Consider the following 23738-nt stretch of genomic DNA (forward strand, 5'->3'; position numbering starts at 1 on the left):
TGAGAGTGGCATCTTTGACGCGGCTAACGTAGGGCGATCCCTAGGGGGAGCTGGAGTATCTACATGAGTCACCCCCCACTTTTTCCGAGAGTTTAAGCACCCCTGGTGCCTCCAAAGGAGGCTTAACAGTAGGATCTGCAATCGCTGGTGTAATAGCTATTGCAGGCCTAGGTGCAGTTGGCAATTGTCTGTTGTTATCAGATCCAATTATTTTAGGCTTGAGGGTTGGAGATGTAGGAAAACATTGTGAATGTATTCTGTTTAGCAGGTCCCCTTGGATAGTAAAGGAATCTTTCATGGCTGTTTCCATGTTGTCTATTTTCTCTCCTAGGCGTTTTACCCTTTCTTGTAGTGGAGCCAGTAGAGACTTCATAAGAAGTTCAATTTTTTCAGAAAGCCCATCACTAGATAAAGAAGTGGGCAAAAGACTAGGTGGTTGCTCTACTGGTGACACACGATGGCCATTTTCGTGAACTAATGTAGAAGCTGACTTACGTGAGTTATTATCAACGTTTTTCCTTGTTATAGGAGGAGGTTTAGGAACAGCTTTCTTATAAGTACAACCACCATTAAGGCGCTTTGATTTTTTTACATTTTTTACATTTTCTCCGTCTCTGTTGGTTTGTTTTAAACTGCTTCTAGCCTTCTGCCCTCTTGTTGTTACCCTCGGAATATGCGTATCCGGACTTAGCGACAAAGGGGAGACCAAGATTGGAGTTGTCGGTATTTGGCAAATAGAATTATCAGAGGATTCCCCTATCTGAGCTGAGGAATCAGGGGGAGGTGCAGTCAAGAAGGTGGTGGGAGTCAGCTATAACCTAGATCGAGCTGATAAAGATTGTGGGGGAACATTATCTGAAGTAGAAACTGCACCCTGGGTTGTAAAAATAGGATAAGCTCCTGGGAGTGCAACAAAAGATGCGGCCAAAATCGAATCCTGTGAAATAGTAAGAGATGAAGTATTGACCAAAAGTGGAGGGGGAAAAGTGCCAGCAGGGAGGGAGAGGCGGCGTTCAGTATTTTCTATGGCAGTGGTCACCACTCCAATAGTTTTCTGCAGCATACGATCAATTGCTGTCAGACTAGGCAATGATTGATTTGACGTTTCTTTGTTTTGAGACATGGGGAGATATTGCAGGAGTTACCCTGCCCATTTTACCCATCTGCAATTAAACCAGTAGAGAAGCAAAGCCACAGAAGAGACAAGTGTCACAGGGTGAATAATAATCAATGGGGGTGGCCCGTCCCGGCCACACCCGGCCACTAACGGCCACAAACGGTCCCGCCCTTGTCCCGGTGTTCTCCCGGCACGCGACCGCGTAGCGGGCTGCTTTGTTGCTTTTATACAGGGAACAGCAGGGGCGGGAAGAGGGCACAGCTGAGCGTGGTTACGGGGATGCTGGTCCTCGCAGTCCCGTCCGGATTATCCTCCCACAATCTGTCCACAGGGCCAAAGTTCCGCTCTTCGCCAGAGCGTATGCCACAGAGAGCGACACCAGTTCTGTGCAAGTGCACACCAGGCTCCCTCCGACTGCGAATGGCTCCCGCGAAGCGGGGGCCGTGAGTCGTTCAGAGTGCTCAGAGGTCAGCAAGGGCGGGAAGAGGGCACAGCTGAGCGTGGTTACGGGGCTGCTAGTCCTCGCAGCCCCGTCCGGATTATCCTCCCACAATCTGTCCACAGGGCCAAAGTTCCGCTCTCTTCGCCAGAGCGTATGCCACAGAGAGTGACACCAGTTCTGTGCAAGTGCACACCAGGCTCCCTCCGACTGCGAACGGCTCCCGCGAAGCAGGGGCCGTGAGTCGTTAAGAGTGCTCAGAGGTCAGCAGGGGCGGGAAGAGGGCACAGCTGAGCGTGGTTACGGGGCTGCTGGTCCTCGCAGTCCCGTTCGCATTATCCTCCCACAATGTGTCCACAGGGCCAAAGTTCCGCTCTCTTCGCCAGAGCGTATGCCACAGAGAGCGACACCAGTTCTGTGCAAGTGCACACCAGGCTCGAATGTTGACTGAATCAAACATTAACCTCCAGTCGCAGATCTAGGTTTAATCCATCGTTTTTTTTTTGCCAGAAAGGCTACCCCAAAACTGGTCCCAGGATGCTTGTTTCCTGTCCAAGGAAGACCTGGCCAGGCATTTCAGGCTGGACTGTATCCATGGGGACCAGTGTCAAGACTGATTTGCATATGGATGGGTTCAAACTGGAATGGTGTGGCAAGCAAAAAAACTATAGATTCAACCCAGATCTGCGACTGGAGGTGAATGTTTGATTCAGTCAACATTCTGTCCATCATCTGTTCTTTTTTGCATTTGACGCCCTAAGTGGGATGGGTATGCCCAGACATGGACCCGTGCTCGTTATGCCACCCGATTCAAGCTAGCCTGGCTGATGAGATGTGATACCACGAAACCGGTCCCAGGGTGCTTGTTTCCGGTCCAGGGAGGACCTGTCCTGGCAGTTCGGGCTTCCCATGAGGAGCAGGGTCTACACTGATTTGCATATTGCTGGGTCCCAAACTGTAATGGTGGGATGAGCAAAAAAAACCATGGACTTAACCCAGATCTGTGACTGGGGGTGAATGTTTGATTAGTTCAGCATTCCATTCATCATATATTCTTTCTGCTAGGTGATATGGGGTCGAGGAAAGATCACTGGTTATCTTTGAGGCTCAGGAAACAAGCTTTGACAAAGCCAATAGGGCTCGGTCAATGTCTTTCCTTGAGGTTATGCAGCATTAATGTTGATTCTGTACAGCTTGAAGGAAAGATTTAAAAAAGAAAAAAAAAAATCACAATGTACGACCGTTGGGCAGAGTAATTTTGTAGGTGTGTGCAAGCTTTAAATATGCATACGCGCCCACAAAATGATGTTGCAGTTCTGCTCTGGAAGGGCATCAACATGGTAGGGGTGGCACAAGCACACAGGTAAGAGATAAGGGCCTGGGAGGGAGGGGGCGAACACATGAGGGAGACAGCCTGAAAACACATGCACTCTCATGAGGTGCTTCTACAAAAAGAAGTAGCTCCGAAAGCACAAGCAGTTCGAGGACACAAGTACTTGGGCCTAATGAAGTGATGCTGACAGTCGATGAACAAAGAGAAGCAAGCAAATGCGTGTAACGACGAAGCCAACCATTGGTAAGAAATTAACGAGTACTAAACGCACGGTAAGGTAACAAAATGTATTGCAAAGGACAGCACACGCGCTCTTAGGCAAGACCTAAAAATAGCGGCATCTGTCTCAACTCGAAATGCAACACAATAGTTGAAAGGCGAGTATTGTTGATGTGCGTGCATCTTTTGGCACAGAAAACCAGACAATACCATATGCAGCGTTTTCTAGATGCAAACACATAGTCCTGATACAGGGACAGCCTTGTTTGCAGCAAGATGGCTTCGTAGGATAAACATATGATGGGCAGTGCTCAACAAGTTGCCAGTGCATATTTTAGCAACACTAGTTTAGCCTTCCATCTTTTTGATGTCAGTAAAGTGAGTCCTAACATTAGGTTAATAGTGATACTTGTTATTGCAGAGCTTAGAAACTGAAGATACTCGTTATGAAGCACTATACAAAAACAGGTTATTTTTTGATGTTCACTCAAAGATGTATCCACCCAGACACAACACAGACTCCTGTCCAGCCCAAAAATCTATGTTTCTAGTCCTGTGCTACTCACACTAAAATAAGGGCTATCAAGGGTTAGATAAAATAGGTCCACCGACAATACCCAAGACTACAATACCCAGAATGCAGTAGGTCGTCACACACAAGCCCACTCCTGGAAAGTGACAATAATGACATGGAGTGAGGTTTCATCCCTGGCTGTGAACTAAGCCACAACGCGTAAAGTAGGCTGCGACCTAAACCGGGACAACTTTGGTGATACAAGATTATCCTAAATTAGGTGTGAGTATTTAATCTAATCATTTTTCTTCCTATGAGTTCTGGTACTTGTACTGCTTAGTGTTGAGCGCTGAATATCCTTTGTTCCAAAAATAAAACGGGAATTAAACGTTATGCTCTGCACCCGTTTTCTTTATTCAGCTGCTTGCGATCGAGTGTCCTTCAAAGTGTCAAACATGAGACATGCAAATGTCACGCGTACGCAGACTGCAACATAGAAATATCACATATGCATACTGAAAACTTAAAAGCTCTATTTTGAGATGTGTGTGATATCCCAGAGGCGGGGGTGCAGCCTTTATTCCAGCACAGGAGGAGCTGGCTTAGGAAGAATGGTTCTCCCTTCCCCGGGCGGTCGGGGGCTCAGGGGTACCCACGATAGAAGGGGCACTGGCTGACGCACTATGTGTGAGGGGGAGAATGTAGGGCCGTTCTGCGTCCTCCTGGAGAGCTGGGGTGAGAGCACACAGTAGAAAACACAACAATGGGGGAGGGTCCAAGGGAGAAAAGTTTATAGACCTGCAAGATAGTAATACCCCAATCAAGTTTACTACAAAACACAAAGAACTATCTTGGGTCTAAGAGTGAACAATGATCACAAGTGACAGAGGTTGGTTACGGTAAACTCCCACTAGGAAAAATCCCTTTATAGGACTGGAACCCTCACTCACCCTAGGTGACATGCTTCATCATTGAGTTCTTTCTCCCGATGGAGCAGTGCAAATAGAGCAGTATAGAGCTTTAAACTGCTCGATGTAAAAGGTCAACATGTTTCAGCCCTATTGATCTATAGAGACGTATCCGGTCTTTCTTCAGGACCGTGTGTAAACAATAAGCTGCTGCTATTTGGTGCTTAGACAAACGAAAAATTAATTTTGATACTACACCAGTAATCAGTTCATTTGTCTTCGGTATTACTGGGTATATCCAAATAGTTGGATATCCAGCCTCACCTCAACCTGGTAACAACTCAGGGAAGGGGGCCCCCGCTCTCTACGTCGGTACCCAGGACGGTTCTTGAGCTGGAACCGGAGACAAATGAACTGATTACTGGTGTAGTATCAAAATTTATTTTTCGTTTGTCTAAGCACCAAATAGCAGCAGCTTATTGTTTACACACGGTCCTGAAGAAAGCCCGGATACTTCTCTACAGATCAATGGGGCTGAAACATGTTGACCTTTTACATCGAGCAGTTTAAAGCTCTATACTGCTCTATTTGCACTGCTTTTTAACCCCGATGGTGAAACCTACAAAATAAAAATATTTTGGTTCTCACCACTTAGTTTGAACTTCACCACACTCTTTTTCATAAATTAGCTTATTGTTTGCGCTGCTGTTTTCTCACTCCACTCACCGCATAAGGGACTAAAAAGGATCTCCTTTATATACAGCCTCATCTTTACATATAACATCCCTGGACTCCTCCCTCACAGTGAGGGGGTTGTAGCCCTCGGTGGAACTAGGGTTTTCCATCGGGAGAAAGAACTCAATGATGAAGCATGTCACCTAGGGTGAGTGAGGGTTCCAGTCCTATAAAGGGATTTTTCCTAGTGGGAGTTTACCGTAACCAACCTCTGTCACTTGTGATCATTGTTCACTCTTAGACCCAAGATAGTTCTTTGTGTATTGTAGTGAGAGCACACAGTGCCATGGTTTACATTGGCAGGGCAGGTAGTTCGGGTGGCACCCTGTAGGAAAAGCCTACTCTCACAAGGGAGGTCGAAGGGCACAGGAAGGCCTAGTCCACTAACTGAAAGGGCTTTCAAGCGCCGACAAAGAAAGAAAGCAAGAAATAAATATCACAAGGGCGCATGTGGTGTGTCAGAGCAGGGTTAGGGCGGCTCACTAACCGAAGCAGATCGCAAGCGGCACGCGTCTACTAAACAATCCCCAATTAATAAATAACCCAAGTGGGATGGCGGCATAGGGTGCAGGAAAGGATTGGAGGGCCACCCTAAGGGGGCTGGGGTCAGAGGGCACAGAATTGACTAGCCCAACATTCAAAGAAAGCAGGGGTCGGAGGGTACAGGAAGGGCTAGCCCACCATCCCAGAGAGATGGGCGCAGGGAGGCCTGGGCACTACCATACGGAGGCGGGGGTCAGAGGGCGCAGGAGAGACTGGGCACAATTATAAGAGAGCTGAGGCCGGGGGGCGCGTGTAGCATTCCGGACCCCACATCTCAAGGACCTCGTGTCAGATGTGCACGAAGGACTAACGCTACAATCTAAGGGGGTAACATCGCAGGGCGTCTAATTAGAAGGGTGCTGTGTTCAGATGACTGGGGCCAGCTGTCATCCATTCCAAGGGGACTGGGGCCAGAGGACTCGGGAAGTGCTGGCAACTCATATTAGGGGGCTGAGGTCAGAGAACTCGGGTAAGAATGACCCTTACACACAGGGGAACAGCCCATAATTATTTAGATGGCGTGGTCCACTGCCACACACGGGTGGGGTCAGAGGGCACAGTAAGGGTGGTCTGCAGGTGTGACGTACAGGACTAGGACCTGTTATGGCACACAAAGCAAGCCCTGGACAGATACATGGGGGAGGCGCCTGGGTGTTGTGCACCGTAACTGTATGCGACAGAGGTCACACGCCTGGGGAGGGGGGCTTGGGTGCCCCGCCTGCCTCCTCAACCCTGCCTCCTCAACCCCCCCTCCCCACCCCCCCCCGCCCCAAGGTCACTGGGTGAAACTTGCTAGCCCAAGATCACACAGATACCGGGGCCGTGGAGAGTCCATGTTCTTCATCACATGTTGTTCAGGAAATAACCACGCCCTCAGGTGCATGACCCCCATGGCACCTCTGCATACGGGTTACCCACTACTGCCCGACAGTACTACAGTGTTTGTCATGCAGCAGTTAGAGACAACATAAACAGCACGCCGGACGTTCTAACATATGACGAAACACACTTCTTGTTGTCAAAAAGTTGTATGGGACCATCTGGGGTCGCACTCGCAACTATTACTTGCGACATACACACACGCCAACACACACACAAACTCTACGTTGCGTCTCCCTCACGCGCTCGGCAGCAGGCGCATTAACCCGAGCTATTCCACCGAAACAAAGAGCAATGGGAGCATTCATGGGCGATGGGAGCATTCCCCTCTGGGAAGGGGTAGTCTCATCGCCGCGGGGACGGAGCGGTTAGGCCTCACTCACCTCCGGGGGTCGCAACAGCGGGGCCACCAGCCAAGGTCGGGAAGCACACGTTCTCCGCCGAGACCCAGGGTGCAGAAGCAGACAAAAGAGGGAGAACCTGCTGAGCCAGAGGATCCTCCGGGCCGAGTTCAGACAGGCTCGCGCCGCCCCGGGCCGGCCCCCAGCCTGCCCCCGCCCCGTCCTCCGCCTATCGCAGGGAGTCAGAGTCGGCTGTCCCCATGGCAACCGAGGATGCGACGCGCCTCCCGGAGAGATAACCTCCCACAAATTCACACACAGGCTGGGGGAGGACGCCCCCCCCCTGCACGCTGTCCACCAGGGGTGCACCCGGCCCTCTCCTAACTGTACCCCCAGCTGCGGGCAGCACTGCTACTTCCTGCCCTGGCTGCACCGCCTTCTAGGGAATGACACCGCCCCATCCTGCACCCCCACCGCCGGCGATCCTGCTGGGAGATACGAGGCCAGGGAACAGGGAAGAAAGGAAGCACATATCCCGGAAGAGGGGAGTTGAATCACAGAAGGACAACCATGTAACCAAGAGGAAATATGGATAAAGAAGAGGTAAAAGAAAGAGGAAGCAAAGAAAGTAGGAGACAATAGAAGAGGGGAGGGATAGTAACAGCGAGGGACAAGGGAGAGAAAAGGTAGCAAAGCAATACAAGTATAAAGGAAAGAAGGGAAATGAGAGAGGGGAAATGAAAAATATGACACTGGAGAGAAAAGTGAGAAGTAAAGAGTGCGTGGTTAGAAAGGAAAAAAGAGAGAATGGAGGACCAGAAGGTGCGAGAAAACATGGGAGTAAAAGAGAAGGAAGATGAATAGAGTGACAGAATAACGAAAACAGGATGGGGGTGAAATAGGGAGATAAAAAGAAGATGAGAGGAGAAAGGGAAGGATTTAAAAAGGACGAACAAAACGACACTACAGGAAAATAAAAAGGGTAGAAGGAAAGAAAATGATAAAAGGGGAAATAAAAAAAGGCAATGAAGTGAGGAACTACTGAGAGAGAACAGACGATAGGGATAAAAAGGATGAAGGGGGACCACAAAAGAAGATAGAGAACAAACAAAGTGGATATGAAGTGGGAAAAAAACAGAAGAAGATTAAAAGAACAATTGTGTGGAAGGTGTGTAACCACTAAGTAGCTATACACAGTGAAGAGCACCACACCTGACAATGCAACAGGCATAGGTGTAGGGTAGGGGCAGAGTCAGTCGGTTAAATAACCCACATTTCGCCTCTGTGATGAATACAGTCAGCAAACCTTAAGAGTGAACATCAGAAGAAGGCTGCTCAGGGATTTACAGAATCTCCCTTTGCTTTATTTACCCCTTATACCCTCTCATGTTGCTATGATCATGAGGTGGCTGCTGCCTTTAGGCGCAGCCTAATCCTCTCCATAGTTAGATGTGCATGCGCCAGCTACGGTATGCTTCCAGCTCTTGTACTGATCAGCTTTGTGCAAAAACACTGGCCCAGCTGTAGCCTTTTAGGAGACAGACTGTTAGCCTGACTGTTGTGATTTTCAATAGCACCTAATATAGTACTATCTCACACGCCAACAACACGGTCTCCGTCTACAGTTCTGAATCCTCAGACTGCATGACATCTCAAACAAGCCTCCTCTGTCTTCCCATAAAAATGATCTTGACTTAAAACTTATGCTTGTTGCCTTTCTTTGTCCTTTCAAATCAATCTCTTCTTACTTTCCATGCTCTGCGCGCCTCCTCTCTGAGCACCTCCTCTCCGAGCACAGCCTGCTCTAAATCACATGTATGTTTGCTTAATCCCCATTATTGTATTTCTGCAAATTGCCCACACCTCATTTCAAAGGTCACAGTTTCCCCTTTAAAGATCATACATATCTCCACAGCCTAACAATAAATACCTAATCTCCCGTTGCTCATCTATTAATACTGCCAGTTATGTGCATGAATGTGCCTCCCATTAAATATCACACCTGACGCCTATTAATTGAATTTACCACATAGAAGTTGGAGAAAATCCATGGCATGGTTTCCTTAGAGCACAAGACTAAACCCAGTAACCAACAATAACCAATGGAAAGACACTTACCTTGGGCTCCAGAGCAACGTCCTGACCGGTGTAAAGTGCTTCAATGCCTTGTCAGCTGTAGTAGGCGCTATATAAATGCACTTCCAAAACAATACATTCTGACCCATCACACACCCAGTGGTCAGCTGGCGATTGGTTGTGAAAAGACTGGCAGAAAGTCCCCCTTCTGACATGGGCCTATGATGTGCTGTTCTTCTATGATGTGATCCGCTGTGAGTGCCAACTCTGTTACTTAATAGGATAAACTGTCCCGGAGCTGCACTGTTCAACAGGACTTCCGGTTAAAGAGCCATTCTGTCGATGCGTATACAGGGCGCAGAATGCTGATAGACCAGCACATCACCGGAAGTCGTGCATTAAAGCCACCGCACGATGAGCAAGTATCGCATAGTTACGCAATACACTGTTTGTGAGATAAGTCGTAAACTTGTGACACCGTACACATCTCTGGTACGCTCAGACACCATCCAGCCCACGTGTAACGACACATCATGCAAGTGAGTAGACAGCAGCCCTGGTCACTGGTCCTAGACGTGAGGCCTGTGTGTGAGCTCTGCACTACTGAGCGCCCCCTATGCGCTTCCAAGACCTCTTTCGGTCGAAACACTCCTGTAGAGAGCACTACACGCCCGTATTGTATCAAGTAATTGTATTATATAGCGCTTACTACCCCTGACGAGGCGTCGAAGGGCTTTTTCGGTGAGTAGCTCTCTACTCAGGAACACATAAAGGATTAGTGGTGAATTAGTATAGTGAAAATATGAAAGTAACTATGTGAAAAACGAAGAAATACTGCGCGTTGAAGAGACTTGGTGTCAGCATACTGCGCATTTTGAAATAAAATAATCGTCAAAACCCCTGAGAAAAAAGTAGAAGAAAATGTATCGGATTAGGAAAGCGAAATCCGTAGAAATCAGAGAAGGAAAGACAACCACAGGAGAAGAGGCCAGACTCTGTCCAGTGATAACCTGTCCCCTTGAGATAAGAATCGGGCCCCGGGGGGAGGCGAGACATGCAGACAACAATAGGCTGCAACGCAAAACCAGACATGCAGACTTCAAGGTCACTGTGCAGAGAGACAGGCTGAGGGTTTAGAAACAGAGAAAGGCTCCTCGGTAAACACACACAGGCAGACATAGGGCCATAACAGGCAAAAATACCCCAGGCCTCTTTTGTTACAAAGACGTGCATTTGGACTTCACACTAACAGTCGACATTCAGAGGACAGTGACAGGCTGCAAGGCGAAAGAAACGAGAGAGAGCAGGGTACGAGAAAGAGAGTACAGGCTAATATTACAGACACAGAGACTCCAGGGGCTGCAAGCAGAGAGGCAGGACACAGACCCCGAGGTGGTTTCCATGCAGGCAGTGGCGTAACGAAACTTGAAGGGGCCCCCCTGCAAGGTAAGTGGAGGGACCCCCTCCGAGCTCAATCAGGAGCTCTCAGGACGGAGTACTGTGTGGAGGAGGCCCCCTGGAGCTGGAGCTTGGGGGCCTCCCCGCACCGCAGGGGATGCGGGGGCCTGTGTTACGCCCCTGCAGGCAGGCGTATTAATAGTAACAGCAAAAGACTTCAGGAGTGAACTTTCAGAGAGACAGGTATATTGGCTTCAAAGTCACGATTCACTAAAGTGAGAAGGGGGAGGGAGGGGTGTCGAACAGACTACAAAGGTTCTCTAAGAGACGCAGCGAGGGGCACATTCCTCTGCTAACACCCCAGACACAACGAGAACGTGTTCCAAGGCAAAAACCACAGCGCCAGAGACAGACTCCAACAGTTAAACAACAGACAAAAGGTGGGCGGATTCCAAGGCTGAAACCACAGAGCGAGGCTGACTCGGGGCTGAAAACCTCAGAGAGGGAGGGATAGAGACAGACTCTCGATTCGGGGGAGCCACGGGGGACAGACAGGCTTTGGTACCTCTGGCATTGCCTGCCCACCTCTGGTCTCAGGGCCTTTGATGGCAGCCCCTGGCTCTTTTAGCCTGATAACAAGGTATAAGGACTGGACAAAGGGCCATCCCTGCCATATCATAAGAGGTCACAAGAGTCGCTCTGCCACTTCCCCTATCCCTGGCACTTTTGTGACTTGACACCCATGAGTCTGTGGTTCATATTCTGAAACAAGACAGGGCCAGGCTTTAATCACAGGGCAGAGGTGCGCTCCAAGACCAGAGGGCGAAATCAAACTACACCCGTCTCCGAAAAAGCCTAAAACCTGAACAGTTCAAACATGCTTTCAACTAAGGCCCACTCTCCAGGGGTAGCAATTAAAGAACATTGATCCGGAACCATCCCTTCAACGATTGAATTCTTTCACCTCGTAGACTCTAGCCACACAGTGCCCCGAAGTAACCAAAGGTAGATATAGCGCTCTATGAAAAACTATACATAAAACAAGCAGGTGGGGAATGGATTCCAAAGCTAAAACCAGAGGCAGAGCAAGGCAGGCTCGAGGCCTAAACAGGTCAGCAATAACATAAGGCTCGGAGGAACACACATGTACCACACGGAGTGTGGGTGGCCGACGTGTAAGCAACCTTACAGACCACACATACGATGCCACAGGCCGGTAAATAGAAGTTCAATCAGATATATCGCATAATGTCACAGCTTCTCTATGGTTCTATGTGCCATAAGCCTTAAACAGGGGTACTAGGCTGCCGACAATGCAGCACATTGCGTTTTGTGCAGTTCCCCCAATGCACAATCACAATTCTCTTAGTTATCCTTGGAGTTCCTTTTTTCTGCATAAACCCATACTCATAAGTACCATGTCAAAATGTTATGTTTACCATGTGTGCCAACATTCTGGGGACTGTCGTCTATGTAACGTTCACACCCAACGAAAGGATGCAGCCAATGAAAAGAAGGTGAGAATAAAATCCTCTTAACTGGTTGGTCCAAGATGTGATTGATAGTTTCTCAAGCCAATTGCTGAGTGTTCCTGAGCCAATTAAGCCAATTGCTGAACCAAAGCCCTATAGATATAAACTCCATATATGTTTTCCATCAAATAGGATGCTCGGATACACGTACATGGACAAACCCTTAAGGTGAGTACTGTTAAAATGCTAAACGCTCTGCTGGTTCATGCCCCCAAATACCATCACTTTTGTTTTGAATGCACTGATCGTCAGGCCATCACCCCAACCATACTCCTCCAAAGCACCCCAGAGATCTCTGAAGTCCCAGAGGGTTAAGTCAGTGGTGCCAGGACAATTTTTAGAGTGGGGGTGCTGGCATCGCCATCACTTGATTTAAGTGCCTTGAGTGTTCTTTCCCTGCTGCTGATATACATACATGTTGAGATCTCGGCAACGACATCTTTATGGATGTGTTAGCAAACATCCAGAATGCTAAGCCATTCTCCTTTGACCTATACCACAGCAGAATGCCACTGCTTAAAATTAGCAAGTTCCCCAGGCATGCAGTTAGAGAAAGGCAAGGGAAATGCAGCTCTGTTTTACAAGAAGTAGCAGCAGTTGGTCAACTGAGGCCGTTTGTACTTGAGTGCAGACGTCTTCATTGTTAATTCTCCGTCTGAACTCCATCAAGGATTTATGGGGCGCAGCAGCCCTACTCCCATCGCCACTGAGTCCAGCGACGTAACAAAATGATGGGCCCCCCCTCGGAATGTGATAAAGGGGCCCTCAGTCTCCCATATCTCACAGATATTCATTAGCCTTGGGCTAAGTGTGGCCCTCTGAAGGGTTGGGGAGGCCCTGCAATTAGGGCGGAGGGCTGCGCTGCAGGGGCTTGCATTACACCTCTGACTGTGGAACTGACAAGTACTGTTAAAAGTACTTGTCACTTCTAAAATACGGACTAGGGTAATGTAATTATGAGAAGTACTGACAGATTATGAGGCACTGGGATTCCAATACTACCATATCAAAATCCTAGGGGAGAGGATGTTGTCTAAACAGCTAGAGCGGTCGACCTCGAAGCTGGGGAACTGGGTTCGAGTCTCGGCAGGGACAGTTAATATCTTGTGATTCTGGGCAAATCACGTAATCTCCCTGTGCCAAAACAAAATGAATGTGTTCGTCTTTAACGCAACTGGTGCTCACGTAAGCACTCTGATGCCTTTGGGTCAAGCTTGTGCTATATAAAACTCAGAAAAAAACCAAAACGTTCTAACACTCACAAATACTATAATACAAATGAAAAAGGCCTTATTACGACTTTGGCGGTTCTCCTGCGGCACCGTCACCACGCCATCTGCAGGAGAACCACCTAGGCTGTGGCCTTGAATTGAGTCCAGGTCAGGCGGGCGGTGCTGTGGCAGTCTCACGGCGGTGGTATGTTAGGCTCATAGGAGAACCTAACATGCAGACTGCTGCTGTGAGAGTGCCAACTGCACGTTCCTGCATGGTGTGGCATGCATGTGCCCCCCTGCAGGCACCCACAGGCCCAGGTGCGACAGTGCACCCCGTTAGGGCACCTGTAGTTGCCTGTTATCCTTTTCATGATGGGCTCACCGCCATGAAATAAGCGGAGCAATGCAACTCATAATATGCTTTGCGGTGCCACAGAGCACCACCAGCATATAAGTGCCAATTTCCAGACCGCCGGTGCATTGGGATCCTTGATCCCGGCGGAGCCGGCGGTCTTGTGGTGGTCTGATCGCCAACTCATAATACTGCAGGCGGGCCCGCAGTGTAGTGGTCGTCATCCGCCACGAGTCTGCCTTTTCCCCTTCAAAACTCCCGATTGCAACCTCTTTCCCTGGTGATGTCTGAACACATATGACCATCTCCAGATGCAAACTCTCATTTGCCACTACGTCGAAGAGCATACAAAAAGATCATCTTTTCCTGCTCAAGGAGTAATCTCACAGACTGACTATAGGGTGGCTGCTGCTGTGGCATCCGCTTAGATAACAGACAGGAGTCATCCTGTTTCTAGAAACTTGGGGTGAGGCCTACAGGTTCACCTGTATAAAATTCTGTGTTATCACTCCTGGTACCACCTTTATAGTCACCTATATGTGTGTCGGTTACAGCCGTTTTCTCCTTGCATCTCTTACAATCTCAGGTGTTGCTGTGGTTCCCAGGTGGATGGTCACTTTGGAATGTGACTTCTCACCTGCTGTAGGGTGTGATCCCTTGGGTTTACCATTGTGCTCCCGTTTCCTGCCCGCAGGTGCTACAGATTAGTATCAGCAGTTATTTATGGGATTTAGTGAAGTATAGCTATCGCCAACCCATGGCCTCCTGGCGCTGAATGGATGCAGGGTTCTGAGAGTGGAACTAGTACAGTGGAAATCAATTCATAGTGGAGTTGGGATCTACAGGGTCTTGAAAAATTTCTCAGAGATGTAAATTTGCTTCTCTGTTCTTGAGGTCTACGGCAAAGCGTTCCAGGCTTTAGTGTGTAGCATCGAGAATGAGCCTCTTCCACGAGGCATAAAAGGTTTAAAGCACATGTGCAGTCAGGAGTCTTTGGGTTTAAATGTCCACCAGACGAGCAATGGCCATTTAGTACTTATGTTGTTCAAGATAACCAGTGACACAAGTGAATCTCAGGGGACACAGCCCTTTCACTTGAGTATCATAAGCAATCTTGCGGAGATGTTCTGCAGCCGCTGCGAGAGAAGCAGGAGGTATTTACATTGGGCCAAGTAAGTACTGTTTGAATAGTTCACCATTGACAAAACAAGAGCTGAACCTGCCTGTATTCGGTGTATGAAGCTTACTAAGGGAAAGACTTTAGTCAGTGACTTTAGGAGGAAAACCTGTAGCTGTCCATCTTTGATCTCTATGTGCCTATCGACCAATGGCACTTGTTATCACTCCCAGGTTCCTAAAGGGTTGCCCTCAGGGTAGGCATGCCCTCAGAGCTTCAGCCTAGAACTCGCACCTAGGGTCACCATAATCAAGATTTCCGCTTTGGTTGGACTAATCTATAGATGTGTGTTACACAACCAGGAGTAGATAGGTAATAGGTCGGCTGTACGAACATCATCTCATGCAGCTTTAGCTGCTCATTTGAACAACATCTGTGTCTCATCTGCACAACTGAAGAAGGTGATCCCAAAGACATGGATCAATATTACAAGAAACACACTGAAGAGTGGAGGAAGTGCAGCACCCAGGGATACTCCACATGCCAGCGATTGTCTCTAAAGAATACAGCTGGTGCATTTCATTCACGTTGTCTTTGTTTTATTCCTACGTGGGAAGCGTTTCCTTGTCATGCGTAATGACCACCGAGGTGCGGTTATCGTTTTATGGCAAGCAGCGGGTAGCAGTATATTGGATGAAGAAGTGTGAGCGACAGATGCCTAGTTTTATGGTTTTCAGTATGCTGGTATTATTGAACAGCTCTGCAGGTCTCTTAATGGTATTTCATACAACAGTCTTCTTAGATGGTTACTGCACTGGGTTGTCCAATCTGCGATTTTGTGTATTGTTGTGGTCCTGAGCTGGCATGGTTGGAAGGAGAGAGAAGTGAGGAGATCTGTTGAGAGGGGCATTTTTATTATCATCCCATTTTTAGTGCCTTTGCGAGATGAAGGATTAAGCCATAGTGGTGTCTACAAAATATCCAACCATTGTGACGCTGCAACAGATAAGGGACCGATCTGGGTGTAACATCTGGTGGTGTCTGCAGGGATTTTAAAGTAACAGGACACTGTACCACAATTTCAAACACAGAAAAGTTGGTGGGGTGAATGCTTGCAAATAGATAAAACAACTGTCAATGCATGTGGGTGGCATTCCAAGCCACTGTTTTCACCCCCTGTTCCACTCTAGACAGAACCCGCGTTATCCAAATCAGTACGGACCCTGCTCCTCATAGAAACAGTCCACCCTGAACTGCTAAATGATGTCACTCCCAGAAGGGAAGACAAACAGCCCCAGACCAGTGTCAGCATTTTTAGGACTCGTCTGTAAGGTATGGCTTGGATCATATGGCGCAGCGACAAAGGGACCCATGTCTGGGCATACCTTTGGACACTTGGGGCGTTACATCAAACACACAGAAAGTGATGGGAGAATGCTTGCATATTTTCTAAACCAGCATGGCGCTGTAACAGGCTGGGAACTGCAGGTCTTCACTTGTTTCTAATGATAACAACAGGACTTGTAAACAATACATTACATTGAAAGAATTAATTGGTGTGATTAGCTAGAGAAAAACAAGCATGGACTCTAGTCCTACTTAATCATATTTTGTGTTCTAGAAAATTGTATCCTAGAAAGGCTCTTGTTACCATCACAAATTTGTCATTAAATAGTATGTTCCACTCTTAATTCATTGTAGATCATTACCGCATCATGCAAACATTATCCACAGAGCGAGTACTACAGGCAGCACTGCCAGTTACAGTGCAAGTCAAAAGTAGGTAGATGGGTCACTCGCAGCCACTAACACCATGGATTCAAAATAAAGTACACACTTTAAATGGGGGCAGCTCTAATCCAAACATCGACTACGGACCCGACGTCAAATATCGCGTCTGTCGAGCTGATTTGAAAAGAGGTATTAAGATGATCTGACATCTCCCCATCAAAAGAAGAGGATCCAGGTCAGTGTTTTACTGCCGATCGCAGCGGGCTGAAGGCTTTCCAGATTCAGGGCCTGATTCACAAAGGGCCTTCGCACTCGTGGCCGAGGCCCCGCACTCGTGCGGGAGTCTACGCCCCGCAGCCATGGCAGAGGCCCCACCGTCGTGGCAGAGGCCCTGCAGTCATGGCAGAGGACCCGCAATCATGGCAGAGGCCCCGCAGTCATGGGAGAGGCTCCGCAGTCGTGGCAGAGGCCCTGCAGTCATGGCAGAGGCCCCGCACACGTGCGGGAGTCTACGCCCCGCAGTCGTGGCAGAGGCCCCACAGTCGTGGCAGAGGCCCTGCAGTCATGGCAGAGGACCCGCAGTCATGGCAGAGGACCCGCAATCATGGCAGAGGCCCCGCAGCCATGGGAGAGGCTCCACAGTCGTGGCAAAGGCCCTGCAGTCATGGCAGAGGCCCCGCAGTCGTGGCAGAGGCCCCGCAGTCGTGGCAGAGGCCCGCAGTCGTGGCAGAGGGCCTGCAGTCATGGGAGAGTCTACGTCCCGCACTTGTGGCAGAGCCCCACAGTCATGGGGGAGTCTCCGCAATTGGGACCCAATCTCTGCATTGAGAATGCTCATTGTGCAGATTCTGGCACATTCAGCACCTGTGTTGGTGGGGTACACAGGTGGAGAGGGAGGCAGGACAAAGAGAACTAGGACACAGGTCCCATATACCCCTCCCCCCTCTTCAGCACCTGTGTTGGTGGGGTACACAGGTGGAGAGGGAGGCAGGACAAAGAGAACTAGGACACAGGTCCCATATACCCCTCCCCCCTCTTCAGCACCTGTGTTGGTGGGGTACACAGGTGGAGAGGGAGGCAGGACAAAGAGAACTAGGACACAGGTCCCATATACCCCTCCCCCCTCTTCAGACTCCACATTCAGGGAGGTTCTCTACTCCAGTTCTACATATGTTCAGAACCGCTGTAATTATGCAGCACAGGAGGGCAAAATTATGGGGCAGGGATGACTAAATTACGCAGCAAGAAAATACGTATTATAATCGCTTATTGCCACATTTTGAGCAGTATTAATTTGTCATGTTAATACACACATTTTATTTTCTGAGCTAATATTACGAGCCTAATACCCGAATAAAGCAATCAGCAACCGAAATTTGACCACTTAACCTTTGGAAAGTCCTGTGCGCAGGAGTTTAATTTTCGATCTAATTTCCTGCACGTTTTCCACATCTGTTTCTTTTCCTGCTCTTAACACCGTTTCTCCTCATGTGGTTGGGGTGTTGGAAGTGCCAGTGTGTCTAGAGAATCCATTTTATACACGTATCTGCTAAGCAGCTATACAGTTCTGATGCTGATTAAACCTGTACTGTGGTACCGAAGATAATGAAGAATACAGCAATGTGGAGGCATGGTCATACGAAGATTACATGATGCAGACACGCACTGCTGGATAGACAGCTGCTATGTTAAAGAAGAACATTGCAATATGGGCGAGTGATGCTCTGCTGAAGAGTACTGCACTACAGATGAGCAGCGGGACATGGATAATAGGTGCTGCATTGAGGAACATTGCAATATGGGCGAGTGATGCTCTGCTGAAGAGTACTGCACTATAGATGAGCAGCGGGACATGGATAATAGGTGCTGCATTGAGGAACATTGCAATATGGGCGAGTGATGCTCTGCTGAAGAGTACTGCACTATAGATGAGCAGCGGGACATGGATAATAGGTGCTGCATTGAGGAACATTGCAATATGGGCGAGTGATGCTCTGCTGAAGAGCACTGCACTACAGATGAGCAGCGGGACATGGATAATAAGTGCTGCATTGAGGTACATTGCAATATGGGCGAGTGATGCTCTGCTGAAGAGTACTGCACTACAGATGAGCAGCGGGACATGGATAATAAGTGCTGCATTGAGGAACATTGCAATATGGGCGAGTGATGCTCTGCTGAAGAGTACTGCACTACAGATGAGCAGCGGGACATGGATAATAAGTGCTGCATTGAGGAACATTGCAATATGGGCGAGTGATGCTCTACTGAAGAGTACCGCACTACAGATGAGCAGCGGGACATGGATAATAAGTGCTGCATTGAGGAACATTGCAATATGGGCGAGTGATGCTCTGCTGAAGAGTACCGCACTACAGATGAGCAGCGGGACATGGATAATAAGTGCTGCATTGAGGAACATTGCAATATGGGCGAGTGATGCTCTACTGAAGAGTACCGCACTACAGATGAGCAGCGGGACATGGATAATAAGTGCTGCATTGAGGAACATTGCAATATGGGCGAGTGATGCTCTACTGAAGAGTACTGCACTACAGATGAGAAGCGGGACATGGATAATAAGTGCTGCATTGAGGAATATTGCAATATGGGCGAGTGATGCTCTGCTGAAGAGTACTGCACTACAGATGAGCAGCGGGACATGGATAATAAGTGCTGCATTGAGGAATATTGCAATATGGGCGAGTGATGCTCTACTGAAGAGTACTGCACTACAGATGAGCAGCGGGACATGGATAATAAGTGCTGCATTGAGGAACATTGCAATATGGGCGAGTGATGCTCTGCTGAAGAGTACTGCACTACAGATGAGCAGCGGGACATGGATAATAAGTGCTGCATTGAGGAACATTGCAATATGGGCGAGTGATGCTCTACTGAAGAGTACCGCACTACAGATGAGCAGCGGGACATGGATAATAAGTGCTGCATTGAGGAACATTGCAATATGGGCGAGTGATGCTCTGCTGAAGAGTACTGCACTACAGATGAGAAGCGGGACATGGATAATAAGTGCTGCATTGAGGAATATTGCAATATGGGCGAGTGATGCTCTGCTGAAGAGTACTGCACTACAGATGAGCAGCGGGACATGGATAATAAGTGCTGCATTGAGGAATATTGCAATATGGGCGAGTGATGCTCTACTGAAGAGTACTGCACTACAGATGAGCAGCGGGACATGGATAATAAGTGCTGCATTGAGGAACATTGCAATATGGGCGAGTGATGCTCTGCTGAAGAGTACTGCACTACAGATGAGCAGCGGGACATGGATAATAAGTGCTGCATTGAGGAACATTGCAATATGGGCGAGTGATGCTCTACTGAAGAGTACTGCACTACAGATGAGAAGCGGGACATGGATAATAAGTGCTGCATTGAGGAACATTGCAATATGGGCGAGTGATGCTCTACTGAAGAGTACTGCACTACAGATGAGCAGCGGGACATGGATAATAAGTGCTGCATTGAGGAATATTGCAATATGGGCGAGTGATGCTCTGCTGAAGAGTACTGCACTACAGATGAGCAGCGGGACATGGATAATAAGTGCTGCATTGAGGAACATTGCAATATGGGCGAGTGATGCTCTGCTGAAGAGTACTGCACTACAGATGAGCAGCGGGACATGGATAATAAGTGCTGCATTGAGGAACATTGCAATATGGGCGAGTGATGCTCTACTGAAGAGTACTGCACTACAGATGAGAAGCGGGACATGGATAATAAGTGCTGCATTGAGGAATATTGCAATATGGGCGAGTGATGCTCTGCTGAAGAGTACTGCACTACAGATGAGCAGCGGGACATGGATAATAAGTGCTGCATTGAGGAACATTGCAATATGGGCGAGTGATGCTCTACTGAAGAGTACTGCACTACAGATGAGAAGCGGGACATGGATAATAAGTGCTGCATTGAGGAATATTGCAATATGGGCGAGTGATGCTCTGCTGAAGAGTACTGCACTACAGATGAGCAGCGGGACATGGATAATAAGTGCTGCATTGAGGAATATTGCAATATGGGCGAGTGATGCTCTACTGAAGAGTACTGCACTACAGATGAGCAGCGGGACATGGATAATAAGTGCTGCATTGAGGAACATTGCAATATGGGCGAGTGATGCTCTGCTGAAGAGTACTGCACTACAGATGAGCAGCGGGACATGGATAATAAGTGCTGCATTGAGGAACATTGCAATATGGGCGAGTGATGCTCTACTGAAGAGTACTGCACTACAGATGAGAAGCGGGACATGGATAATAAGTGCTGCATTGAGGAATATTGCAATATGGGCGAGTGATGCTCTGCTGAAGAGTACTGCACTACAGATGAGCAGCGGGACATGGATAATAAGTGCTGCATTGAGGAATATTGCAATATGGACGAGTGATGCTCTACTGAAGAGTACTGCACTACAGATGAGCAGCGGGACATGGATAATAAGTGCTGCATTGAGGAACATTGCAATATGGGCGAGTGATGCTCTGCTGAAGAGTACTGCACTACAGATGAGCAGCGGGACATGGATAATAAGTGCTGCATTGAGGAACATTGCAATATGGGCGAGTGATGCTCTGCTGAAGAGTACTGCACTACAGATGAGCAGCGGGACATGGATAATAAGTGCTGCATTGAGGAATATTGCAATATGGGCGAGTGATGCTCTACTGAAGAGTACTGCACTACAGATGAGCAGCGGGACATGGATAATAAGTGCTGCATTGAGGAACATTGCAATATGGGCGAGTGATGCTCTACTGAAGAGTACTGCACTACAGATGAGCAGCGGGACATGGATAATAAGTGCTGCATTGAGGAACATTGCAATATGGGCGAGTGATGCTCTGCTGAAGAGTACTGCACTACAGATGAGCAGCAGGACATGGATAATAAGTGCTGCATTGAGGAACATTGCAATATGGGCGAGTGATGCTCTACTGAAGAGTACTGCACTACAGATGAGCAGCGGGACATGGATAATAAGTGCTGCATTGAGGAATATTGCAATATGGGCGAGTGATGCTCTGCTGAAGAGTACTGCACTACAGATGAGCAGCAGGACATGGATAATAAGTGCTGCATTGAGGTACATTGCAATATGGGCGAGTGATGCTCTGCTGAAGAGTACTGCACTACAGATGAGCAGCGGGACATGGATAATAAGTGCTGCATTGAGGAATATTGCAATATGGGCGAGTGATGCTCTGCTGAAGAGTACTGCACTACAGATGAGCAGCGGGACATGGATAATAAGTGCTGCATTGAGGAACATTGCAATATGGGAGAGTGATGCTCTGCTGAAGAGTACTGCACTACAGATGAGCAGCGGGACATGGATAATAAGTGCTGCATTGAGGAATATTGCAATATGGGCGAGTGATGCTCTACTGAAGAGTACTGCACTACAGATGAGCAGCGGGACATGGATAATAAGTGCTGCATTGAGGAACATTGCAATATGGGAGAGTGATGCTCTGCTGAAGAGTACTGCACTACAGATGAGCAGCGGGACATGGATAATAAGTGCTGCATTGAGGAATATTGCAATATGGGCGAGTGATGCTCTACTGAAGAGTACTGCACTACAGATGAGCAGCGGGACATGGATAATAAGTGCTGCATTGAGGAATATTGCAATATGGGCGAGTGATGCCCTGCTGAAGAGTACTGCACTACAGATGAGCAGCGGGACATGGATAATAAGTGCTGCATTGAGGAATATTGCAATATGTGCGAGTGATGCTCTACTGAAGAGTACTGCACTACAGATGAGCAGCGGGACATGGATAATAAGTGCTGCATTGAGGAACATTGCAATATGGGCGAGTGATGCTCTGCTGAAGAGCACTGCACTACAGATGAGCAGCGGGACATGGATAATAAGTGCTGCATTGAGGTACATTGCAATATGGGCGAGTGATGCTCTACTGAAGAGTACTGCACTACAGATGAGCAGCGGGACATGGATAATGAGTGCTGCATTGAGGAACATTGCAATATGGGTGAGTGATGCTCTACTGAAGAGTACTGCACTACAGATGAGCAGCAGGACATGGATAATAAGTGCTGCATTGAGGAACATTGCAATATGGGCGAGTGATGCTCTACTGAAGAGTACTGCACTACAGATGAGCAGCGGGACATGGATAATAAGTGCTTCATTGAGAAATATTGCAATATGGGTGAGTGATGCTCTACTGAAGAGTACTGCACTACAGATGAGCAGCGGGACATGGATAATAAGTGCTGCATTGAGGAACATTGCAAAATGGGCGAGTGATGCTCTACTGAAGAGTACTGCACTACAGATGAGCAGCAGGACATGGATAATAAGTGCTGCATTGAGGAACATTGCAATATGGGTGAGTGATGCTCTGCGGAAGAGTACCGCGAGATAGACACCTGCTATATTGAAGAACTGTGCAATATGGGCGAGTGATGCTCTACTGAAGAGTACTGCACTACAGATGAGCAGCGGGACATGGATAATAAGTGCTGCATTGAGGAACATTGCAATATGGGTGAGTGATGCTCTGCTGAAGAGTACCGCAAGATAGACACCTGCTATATTGAAGAACATTGCAATATGGGCGAGTGATGCTCTACTGAAGAGTACTGCACTACAGATGAGCAGCAGGACATGGATAATGAGTGCTGCATTGAGGAACATTGCAATATGGGCGAGTGATGCTCTGCTGAAGAGTACCGCAAGATAGACACCTGCTATATTGAAGAACATTGCAATATGGGCGAGTGATGCTCTACTGAAGAGTACTGCACTACAGATGAGCAGCAGGACATGGATAATAAGTGCTGCATTGAGGAACATTGCAATATGGGCGAGTGATGCTCTACTGAAGAGTACTGCACTACAGATGAGCAGCAGGACATGGATAATAAGTGCTGCATTGAAGAACATTGCAATATGGGCGAGTGATGCTCTGCTGAAGAGTACTGCACTACAGATGAGCAGCGGGACATGGATAATAAGGGCTGCATTGAGGTACATTGCAATATGGGCGAGTAATGTTCTACTGAAGAGTACTGCACTACAGATGAGCAGCAGGACATGGATAATAAGTGCTGCATTGAGGAACATTGCAATATGGGCGAGTGATGCTCTGCTGAAGAGTACTGCACTACAGATGAGCAGCAGGACATGGATAATAAGTGCTGCATTGAGGAATATTGCAATATGTGCGAGTGATGCTCTACTGAAGAGTACTGCACTACAGATGAGCAGCAGGACATGGATAATAA

The 23738-nt window shown here is 48.1% G+C and overlaps 1 protein-coding gene across 3 annotated transcripts in view; it reads right to left on the reverse strand.

Annotated features, from left to right (window-relative positions):
* The window catches only part of LOC146809399 (MOB kinase activator 2-like), a 100244-nt gene that overhangs the window by 71122 nt on the left and 5384 nt on the right, over positions 1–23738 (reverse strand). For 2 of the 3 annotated variants that reach the window (XM_085616241.1, XM_085616239.1), the window contains exon 1: positions 7071–7225. The exons of the other annotated variant lie outside the window; for it this stretch is intronic. The gene's annotated coding sequence lies outside the window, so the exon portion shown is untranslated. Of the gene's footprint in view, positions 1–7070; positions 7226–23738 lie in introns of those variants that run through there. 3 annotated transcript variants of the gene reach the window in all.

This window comes from Triturus cristatus, chromosome 7 (genome assembly GCF_964204655.1).
Source record: "Triturus cristatus chromosome 7, aTriCri1.1, whole genome shotgun sequence".
In the NCBI taxonomy this organism is placed as follows: Eukaryota; Metazoa; Chordata; class Amphibia; order Caudata; family Salamandridae; genus Triturus; species Triturus cristatus.